The sequence below is a fragment of the Gigantopelta aegis genome, chromosome 15 (assembly GCF_016097555.1).
Source record: "Gigantopelta aegis isolate Gae_Host chromosome 15, Gae_host_genome, whole genome shotgun sequence".
In the NCBI taxonomy this organism is placed as follows: Eukaryota; Metazoa; Mollusca; class Gastropoda; order Neomphalida; family Peltospiridae; genus Gigantopelta; species Gigantopelta aegis.
Genome location: NC_054713.1, coordinates 21,717,442 through 21,728,204, shown reverse-complemented (window position 1 = coordinate 21,728,204; position 10,763 = coordinate 21,717,442). Strand labels below are relative to the sequence as shown.

General features: G+C 40.6%; 1 long non-coding RNA gene across 2 annotated transcripts; it reads right to left on the bottom strand.

The window, feature by feature from the left end:
* Positions 1-1,672: 1,672 nt before the first annotated feature.
* On the bottom strand, positions 1,673-10,439 carry LOC121390762. Of its 2 annotated transcripts, none has more exons than XR_005960258.1 (3): positions 10,281-10,439; positions 2,866-3,017; positions 1,673-1,762 (listed from the first exon to the last, which is right to left on the bottom strand). It is a non-coding gene; the product is annotated as an uncharacterized LOC121390762 (long non-coding RNA). The 2 variants fall into 2 exon arrangements; XR_005960257.1 differs by having other exon boundaries at positions 2,870-3,017.
* Between the last annotated feature and the right edge of the window lie 324 nt (positions 10,440-10,763).

Here is a 10,763-nt window from a genome sequence, read left to right as displayed (position 1 = left end):
GTATCAAATTAACACTTCTCAAGAGAAACGGCCAGACAGACTTAGGTATCAAAGTAACACCTCTCAAGAGAAACGGCCAGACAGACTTAGGTATCAAAGTAACACCTCTCAAGAGAAAGGGCCAGACAGACTTAGGTATCAAATTAACACCTCTCAAGAGAAACGGCCAGACTTAGGTATCAAAGTAACACCTCTCAAGAGAAGCGGCCAGACAGACTTAGGTATCAAAGTAACACCTCTCAAGAGAAGCGGCCAGACAGACTTAGGTATCAAAGTAACACCTCTCAAGGGAAGCGGCCAGACAGACTTAGGTATCAAAGTAACACCTCTCAAGAGAAGCGGCCAGACAGACTTAGGTATCAAAGTAACACCTCTCAAGAGAAACGGCCAGACAGACTTAGGTATCAAAGTAACACCTCTCAAGAGAAAGGGCCAGACAGACTTAGGTATCAAATTAACACCTCTCAAGAGAAGCGGCCAGACTTAGGTATCAAAGTAACACCTCTCAAGAGAAACGGCCAGACAGACATAGGTATCAAATTAACACCTCTCAAGAGAAACGGCCAGACAGACTTAGGTATCAAATTAACACCTCTCAAGAGAAACGGCCAGACAGACTTAGGTATCAAATTAATACCTCTCAAGAGAAGCGGCCAGACTTAGGTATCAAAGTAACACCTCTCAAGAGAAACGGCCAGACAGACTTAGGTATCAAATTAACACCTCTCAAGAGAAACGGCGAGACAAGACTTAGGTATCAAATTAGCACCTCTCAAGAGAAACGGCGAGACAGACTTAGGTATCAAATTAACAAAATCTTTTTTAGGAAATGAAATGAAATTTAAACTAGTACAAATACTAGAACGATCAAAAACACGTTTAATATACAGCCACTAATATTTGTAGCAGAAAAATATATTTTATATGTAATTACAGTCGTCAAAACGTCTCTGTTAGTCGATAACATCTTAGAAATTGCAGGAAACTCAGGAATGACCCTTTAAAATAAATTAATGCGTCAAATATATATGGCCGATGCGGGTATGGTACAATACTATGTCATCCTTCCTGCACCGGCTGTAGGAGGACTGCCACTCTCCCAGGACTGGCTTGAAAGAATGAAACATGTTCGCAACCGCACCGTCCCAATCATCTTGTCCCAGGTCAAAAAGATATATTGGTTAATATGAAATTTAAAATCACTGTTTGGACACCAACATTGACACGGGTAAAGTTCAAAGGAGATTTGGCCGCAACATTTGCCTTTCCATTGCCTTTAATGCCAACATGGCTGGGTACCCAACAAAATATGGCATCTTTATTGGCAATGGATAAAGAGACACACTTTCGTATCACCACCCCAAGGGATGCTCCAAGTTCATGTGCTGTAAAGCTTGGAGATACAAAAGTGAGTCTGTAAAAATAATATATTATATTTTGTATATATAATTTATATAGGTTTTTTTTATTGTTGTTGTTGGATTGTTGTTTGTTTTCTGTTGTTGTTTCCTTGTTGTTTTTCCGATATGTGTAAATTTCATGTTCAGAAAAAAAAGAAAAAAAAAACCTCCACAAAACAACCCAGGTTTCCTGACAATGGATTTAACAATACAGACAATTTAAAGGATCGATGTAAATAAAGCAAACGATTAACAAAACGTGAAAGCAAACATTAGCATATCATGTTTTTAATGTAAATGTATTTTTCATTTGTCACATCCGCTCCCGAAGGGTCATCATTTCGTCTCCCGATTCACTTCCGCTGAAAGAATAATCATATGATAACAGTCGCAATAGAAATATTCTTTTAAAGGTGCTATATCGGGTGGCCCAAAAAAGGAAATAATCCTGTTGACAGACAACCCTATTAATTTCATATTTGACACCCATTCCTATATGTATATTTGCCACCTACAGTGAAAATATGAGGTCCATGGGTCAACTATTATTTAAAAAAGCAACGGGGGGGGGGGGGGGGGGTAGTTGAATTTTTGCAACGAACGAGCGTAAACGGCGCAAGACACTAGGGGGTCCGGGAGCATGCCCCCAAACAAATTTTGAAATCTAGAGGATCTGAAATACCATTTTGCATTCATTTCAGGGAGGTAACATACTTAAAACGTCAGTATTAATAACCAGTCAAAAATATGGGGAGGGGCAACTTCGCCCCCTTGCCCCACGCTAGCAACGGCCCTGTAACAAACAAAAAAATCGACCACAGACAGGAGTGCAGTAAGTGCAATGAGTGTCACATTTGTTTCGCTTCCAGTTTTGAACTTAAGGAATAATTTGTATTATTTTATTTTATTATTTTTGTTTTTTAAATAAATACGTTATAGTAATGTCAGTGTTGGGGCCCCCAGTTCAATGACTTACATATTACTCGAAAACAGACATTACATAATCTTAATCTGAAAATAATATAACATTTAGATATCAAAATGAAATGGAACAACAACAACAAAAAGTTGAAATAAAATATAGACTAGAAGAGATACTGTAAGGATACTTCCCAAACTGGCATCATGGTTCAAGCAAAGCAGAATATGATAACTGTGGCACTGGCGTAGGAAGCGTGGGATGGCGCAAGGGGGCGCCCTCTCTCACAACCCCCCCCCCCCCCCCCCCCCCACCCCCCACCCCACCCCCCACCCCACTCACACACACACACACACACAACACACAAACACTTTTTGGCGCTTTCCTACGCCCGTGTGTCATGTTCTGTAACTCTCAACCAAGGCCCCCAATTGTCGTCCAGTTTTGGAATTAAGGTATAATCTTAATATTTAACAAGGAAAACGAATAAATAGTTTAGTAATGTCGCCAATTTGAGACTGGCGCTTTAATGATGATGGTACGTACTCACAAATAAATCACCCAACTGTGCTGGAACATAATTCACAAACTGCGTATGCCAACGTCACCGCATATGTCAGGCACCACATTACCACAACGTATTAGTCTGGCGTCCACGCAGTATCCGCCGAGCAGATTGCACGCAACCGTGTTTTGAACTGAAGAAAAAAGAAAAGAAAAACGTTTGTTTTATTTAACGACATCACTAGAGCACACTGATTTATTAATCATCGGCTATTGGATGTCAAACATATGGTCATTTTGACGCAGTCATAGAGAGGAAACCCGCTACATTTTTCCATTAGGAATTATTTATGCATAGTTAGGATAGCACATACCACGGTCTTTGATATACCAGTCGTGGCCTTTGATATACTATTCGTGGCCTTTGATATACCAGTCGTGGTGCACTGCCTGGAAAGAGAACTTTTTTATTGAAGAGTGAAAACGAACACGTGTTAAAGATGTGATGACGCCTTTCTAGATATTAACTTCTTTTCCCCATCTCCATTAATTTAAGTTTAATTTAACGTAAAAAAAAAAGCAGAAAGAAAAAACTATTTTGGAAATAAAAATATTCTATTATGTGCAGTTTGTAAAAATATTGGTCAAAATACAAATAAAACATCAATACTCACCCACAGTGAAGAATGTCGACTTGTTTTAAGGTTTTACATTTTCTCATTATTTATTTTTATCGTACACACGCACGCGCGCGCGCACACACACACACACACACACACACACACACGTGTGTGTGTGTCTGTGTGTGTGTGTGTGTGTGTAAATAATGAGAAAATGTAAAACCTTAAAACCAGTCAACATTATTGCTCAAATTATTACTTATATATATATATATATATATATATATATATATATATATATATATATACTTGTGTACATGCATTTGAAATATAAGTCAAAGTAAACAAGTGAAGTGGTAAGCGATATTCCGCTAATAAAGGTTTCTGATCTTGGACACAATACTCGGTCTGTCTGTCTCTCTCTGTCTCTCTGTCTCTCTCTCTCTCTCTCTCTCTCTCTCTCTCTCTCTCTCTCTCTCTCTCTCTCTCTCTCTCTCTCTAACGTGTCAAATCCCCATCAAAGGTACTTCGCCCTCTAATAATTTGAGCAATATTTGTGTACTTACATTTCAAAAACTAGTCAAAGTAAACAAGTAGATTGGTAAGCGATACTCTGCTAGTAACGGTTTCTGACCTTGGACACAATAATCGGTCAGTACAAACAATGGTTGCAGAATAAAACCATTTAAATTAGTGTTTAGTCCGAATATTCGAATACTCTCTCTCTCTCTCTCTCTCTCTCTCTCTCTCTCTCTCTCTCCTTATCCCTCTCATATCTCTCTTCTCTCTCTCTCCCCTCTCCCTCTCTCCCTCCTCTCTCTCTCTCTCTCACTTCCTCTCTCTCTCTCTCTCTCTCTCTCTCTCTCTCTCTCTCTCTCTCTCTCCTTATCCTTCTCATATCTCTCTTCTCTCCCTCTCTCTTCATCTGTCTATCTCTTCTCTCTCTCTGTCTGTCTGTCTGTCTGTCTGTCTGTCTGTCTGTCTCTCTCTCTCTCTCTCTCTCTCTCTCTCTCTCTCTCTCTCTCTCTCTCTCTCTTTCTCTCCTTATCCCTCTCATATCTCTCTTCTCTCCCTCTCCCTCCCTCTCTCTCTCTCTCTCTCTCTCTCTCTCTCTCTCTCTCTCTCTCTCTCTCTCTCTCTCTATCTCTCTCCCTCCCTGTCTGTCTGTTCTGTCTGTCTCTCTCTCTCTCTCTCTCTCTCTCTCTCTCTCTCTCTCTCTCTCTCTCTCTCTCTCTCTCTCTCTCTCTCTCTCTCTCTCTCTCTCTCTCTCTCTCTCTCTCTCTCTAACCTATACTTAATGAAGCACTGTTTATGACGTGATAACGTATCTAGGGGAGGAAATGATTTTTTTCCCTTGGAAAAGATCACTTTGATGTTCTCAGCAACGGGTGCTTAACAAATAGAGGATTCGTCGCGAGTATTTTTAATATGGAAAATATCAACCGATTCTATCTTAATCGGTATTTGTCGAGGCTCTGCCGAGAGAAATACCGAATAACCAGACGAGGTTGATATTTTACATGTTAAAAACACGAGTAGCGAATTCTATTTATCCTATAACACTTGCAAAAATTAATTAACATTTTAATTCAATTGTTGGTAAATCACAGTACTAAAGTCGCCGCCATCGGTAATATAACGCCATCATGATTAGCACAAATTAGTTTGACGTCACGCATTTTAACTAAATCTTTCAAAACGTTACGCTTAGGTATACAGATCTTGCTGGCTTGTAAACAAATGACCCATCAACAGCAACACATTACCTAGAGACCTTGCAAATTTGCACACCATCATTAACCGGGTTAATACACTAAATTATCACATGGGTTTATGACATGGATATCATGGGTAACAGGATAAATAGATCTTCTTGCCGTCACACCTAAACTTGTGTTTATTTCCACATACTGTGTAACGTTGTCACACAACAGATTTTGAAATATAATCAGAATATTTTATTTAAAATTTGGGGCCACCTAAATTGGCTGGCTGACCATGCCATTCCCAAGATGCTCTCGAACACCTTGTATTATCCGACTTCCAGTTGTAGTTTCTATACAACTTTTCACTAAAACATCTATTATAAAAATATAACTTATTCTATATATATATATTTCATAGCTAGGTGTATACTAAATAAAGATATTTAGCCCTACCTCACTCCACTATTGGGTTGTAATCTTGTCATTCTCAATAATATATGATATAAAAACGTTTTCATTAAAGAGGGTCATCGTCCATGAAACTGTGCTCTTCGAAACTTAACTGTGAACTTCTTTGAAAAGCACAGTTAATCAAGTCGAAAGGTGACCTCACAGAAGTGGAATAACAAGTACCGTCCTTCACAGTTCTTAATGAAGCAGGTGTTTACAACACATACGATGCTAGGGTCTCACTACACAGATGCCATCTGCCACTGCAATCCATGTTAAATTGCCCAACTTCAAGCAATGATCAAACGGGTTCTCGTTGGCACTAATAGCATACACCATTGCAAACTTACATTATATAAGCATTTAATTTCACTGCAAGATTGAGAACAGTTATGTCTGAGTGTTTTACTATACGACCGCATCTGGCATAATACCGGTCCGAACAGGTGGTTCAGTAACCGATTTACTCTGGCTGTCTCTCCCGCTATGCACCCACATCCCATAAAGTCAATGCACGATATTATATTATAACATGGCCGAAATCCAGCCAGAAGGCTGACCATTAAAAACACATATTGTTTTAATTCTTCTCCAGTTACTAGAAGTGAATATGTGAACCACAACATATGTCACAATTAGGAACTACAGTGAACCACTGAACTCTCACCCGAAAGTCAACTGTGTTGTAAGACCTAGGTTCACGGCGATGTTGGCCAACTCGATGGTTGTCCAACTTGTGACGGGTGCGCCCAGATTAACAATTAATCGCTCGTGGGAATTGTATACGACGAGATACCAGTTGAAAGTGTGATCAGTCTGTCAACTGGAAAGTCGTAGAAGTCGAGAGATCGGCGAGTTGGCCAACTCCGTCGTGACGGTTAATTTATCTTTCAAATGCAATATGTTCGTAGGTATTCGAACTCACTGAAATAGCATTTCATAATAATTAGAGCCCATTGGGTTATTTCTCGTTCCAGCCAGTGCACCACGACTGGTATATTAAAGACCATGGTATGTGCTATCCTGTTTTTGGGATGGTGCTAATAAAAGATCCCTTGCTACTGATGATTTTTAGAGGGTTTCCTCTTTAAAACTATCTGTCTAAATTACCCGAGGGGCGGGACGTAGCCCAGTGGTAAAGCGTCCGCTCGATACACGGTCGGTCTGGGATCGATCCCCGTTGGTGGGCCAATTGGGCTATATCTCGTTCCAGCCAGTGCAACACGACTGGTATATCAAAGGCCGTGGTATGTACCCTGTCTGTGGGATGGTGCATATAAAAGATCCCTTGCTGCTAATCGAAAAGAGTAGCCCATGAAGTGGCGACAGCAGGTTTTCTCTCTCAATATCTGTATGGTCCTTAACTATATGTCTGAAGCCATATAACCGTAAATAAAATGTGTTAAGTGCGTCGTTAAATAAAATATTTCCTTATTTCCGTAGCCCGAGTACTCTGACTGTAAGAGAGCTAAACGGACATTTGGACGGTTATTAGCCGTATTACACGTAATGGTGGTGTCGAAAAACAAACGTTTTAATCATTATAATTACACGTAATATGGCTAATAACCGTCCAAATGTCCGTCTAGCTCTCTTACAGTAAGGGTACTAACAATATCCTATGATTAATAAATCAAGGTGATCTAGTGGTATCGTTAAACATAACACATTTTTTTAATCATCCAAATGCGCGTGTTAGAGACCCAAACATAAAGTTACTGTTAGTATCATTTTGTTGATAGTGCTTTGTTACTTGTTTTTGTTGTTGCTTGTTCGGAATGGGTGGGGGCGGGGTGGGAGGCTGTTTGTCTGGGTTTTTTGTTTGCTTTGTTAAGGTTTTGTGTTGTTCTTATTGTTGTTATTTTGGGGGGTTTGCGGTTTTGGGGGTATTTTTGGTCTTGTTTTCGTTGGGGTTTTTGTTGTTTTTGTTTTTTTTTAGGGTTTTTTTTCCATTAGACTCATCTTCATATTGTATTGTATGTCATTTGTTCCACAGCTCTTTACAGTGTGTGTGTATGTATGTATATATATATATATATATATATATATATATATATATATATATATACTCTTCAAAAAAAGAAACTTGACATTGGTAAAAATAATGCTATCTGATTATTTTTACAGAATCAAAGACATCGTAAAGAAAATCAAGTAGGTGAGCGAATGGTGATAGAAAAAACACTCCAAAACACGCTCGATTCGCATAAACGTAGCCATAGTCAACATTTGTACTGAAACGCAAAAGCGCAACCCTCAGAGAAGCACGTACATCATGAAGTTCTATAGCTTTGCATGACGAACCCTCCGTTGGTGGAGCATAAAAGGCCACTTCAGCAGTGATTCAAACAGACCGCAAAACGACACTGTAGGTAACGCAATAATGCCAAGATTGACGTCAGCTCAACTTAATAATGCCGTTGAGAGATTGCAAGCTGTGGCAAGGCACTTTGGCGTCTCCAGACAGACGATCTCTGCTTGATGGGCACGGCACAACACCACTCAAAGTGTTAATGACAGGCCAAGGTCAGGTCGTCCCAGAGTAACCACCGCCACTCGAGATCGATACATACAGGTGCTTCATCTTCGAAATCGAACCACAACAGCAACAACCACAGTGACACAAATCCCTGGACTACGCAGAATTTCTGACCAGACATCTCGTAATCGGCCGATGGAGGCAAGAATTTTCTCTAGAAGAACAGTGCGACGTAACGTTTTGACCCCACGTCACTTAGCGGATCGTCTGCAGTGATGTCAGCAGAGGGTAAGATGGGTACGTGCCAGGTGGAGGACTGTTTTGTTCTCAGATGAGTCTCGTTTTCTCCTGTCACTTGCTGATGGACGCACACGTGTCTATAGACGTCGATGGGAACGTTATGCTCCAAACAGCGTCCAACAAGTCAACCGTTTTGGTAGTGGCAGTGTCATGGTGTGGGCAGGAATCCGTCATGGTGTGGGCAGGAATCCATCATGGTGGTAGGACGGCTCTTGTGCATGTGGCAGGTGCACTGACGGGCATCAGATATCGAGGCGAGATCCTGCAGCATTACATCATTCCGTACATGAACGTCAACGGTGGAATGTTTCAGCATGTCAATGCTAGACCACATGTTGGACGCGTTAGTCGCGAGTTTCTGCAGCGCCACAATGTCCAGACATTACCTTGGCCTGCCCGTTCGCCGGACTTAAACCCAATAGAACATCTATGGGATGCACTGGATCGGCGTGTGCCCCGGAGGAATTCACCACCCCAGACACTTCCGTAACTTCTTACCACTAGGCAACGTCCCGCCCTGAGCATTCCTGTCAGCGTCACACAGGTGATGACGTCACACAAACGTTTATAAACAGCATTTATGTCATACAATTTAGAGGAACACGCATTCTGCTTCAGACGAAGATTCAACGTTGGTATTTTATAAGTAAGTGCATCCAACTAAACGGCGAGAAGTAGCGCATGAATATGCAAATAGGCTCTTGGGGTATCCCCCAAATTTCCGACAGGCACATGATTGTTATACTTCCGCAAATGGATTTGATTCGCTAATCAAATTTCGTTATATGCAGAGTTAATTAGAATAACAGTTTTCAAGGTATTGTCAAAAATTATTTCTTCATACCATCTTGTTACTTTTATGGGTTTTTTTGTTTTGTTTTGTTTGTTTGGAAAATTAATTAAATTAAATCTCGGCACATCTTTAAACCAAAGGCTCGTATAGACTGAATGCGGCGCGTGCGTGTGGTACGGCTTAAAACAAAAATCAAAATACATTAGTTTCAGTGAGAGTGTCCAGACTGGATGCGTGCGATGTGTGCGTCTGCGAAACGCATGCAGCCAGCCGCAATGAAATAATCACATTATGGTCTATCCTGGCTGTGGGGTGGTGCATATAAAAGTTCCCTTCCTACTAATGGGAAAAAAGTAGCGGATTTCCTCTCTAATTCTATATGTCAAAATTAACAAATGTTTCACATCCAATAGTTGACGATTAATAAATCAATGTGCTCTAGTGGTGTCGTTAAAAACGTATTATGGTGTACATGTCCAAAAGGCAAGTGGCAGGCGCATCAGACGCAATAGTCGGACCGACCGCACATACGCGCTGTATCAAGTGGCAGGCGCATCAGACGCAATAGTCGGACCGACCGCACATACGCGCTGTATCAAGTGGCAGGCGCATCAGACGCAATAGTCGGACCGACCGCACATACGCGCTGTATCAAGTCTATAAGTGCCTCAAGATATTTGGTATTTAACATATGGTTATTGCGAAACATTGTTGAGAGAAATTAAAAAAGAAAGGATACACGCTCCCGCAAAATAAGCAACTCCTAACACAAAACACACAAGGATTGTTTTATATGCACTTTCCCATAGACAGGATAGCGGACGGCGGGGGAGCGGGGGGGGGGGGGGAGAGAGGGAGTCGGGGGATGAAACTTCTCCATGCTCAAAAAAAAAAAATATTTTCTTTTTAATCATTTTCCCGCGGAGTATGACTCGACACCCCCTCGCTCACCACGTCTAGACACCCCCACACCCACCCCACCCCTTCCTGCTAAAATTCCTGCACACGCGACTGATTAGATAGGACATTTTCACAACGTGTACTTGCACGTGCACGAAAACACAAATATACAGGCACACAGTAAGTAAAGATAATTAAAAAAAACTCACTAGTTGCGTCCGTCCGAATAGTAAAACACATTACAAGACAAACTGTCGCGATTAGTATTGCTTTTGCCGCCATGATGAATACGACACCTGACAAGAGACGTAGGCCTAATAAACAAGACCAGCTGTGTGAAATGTGTCTTATCTCTTCCTATTTTATCAACACATGTCGGGTTTTGCTGACACGCAAAATAATTATATACTCTTCAAAAAAAAGTAGGGGAACTCTAATAAGAATTTACAATGACCAAAATTGTAAGTATATTAGCTGTGGGGAATGGGTATATGATAATAGTTAATTAATTGGACAAACATTACAACCGGTAGTTCAGTATTACAGTAGGTTTTATGATCACCAAAGATCTTGAAGGACGATTGGGGTCAGAAGTAAAATTTGAAAGTTGACGTTTTTTTATCAGTAAATCGCAAATTCAAATAATAAATATGACTAAAAACAAAACAATAACAACTGTATGATCAACAGAA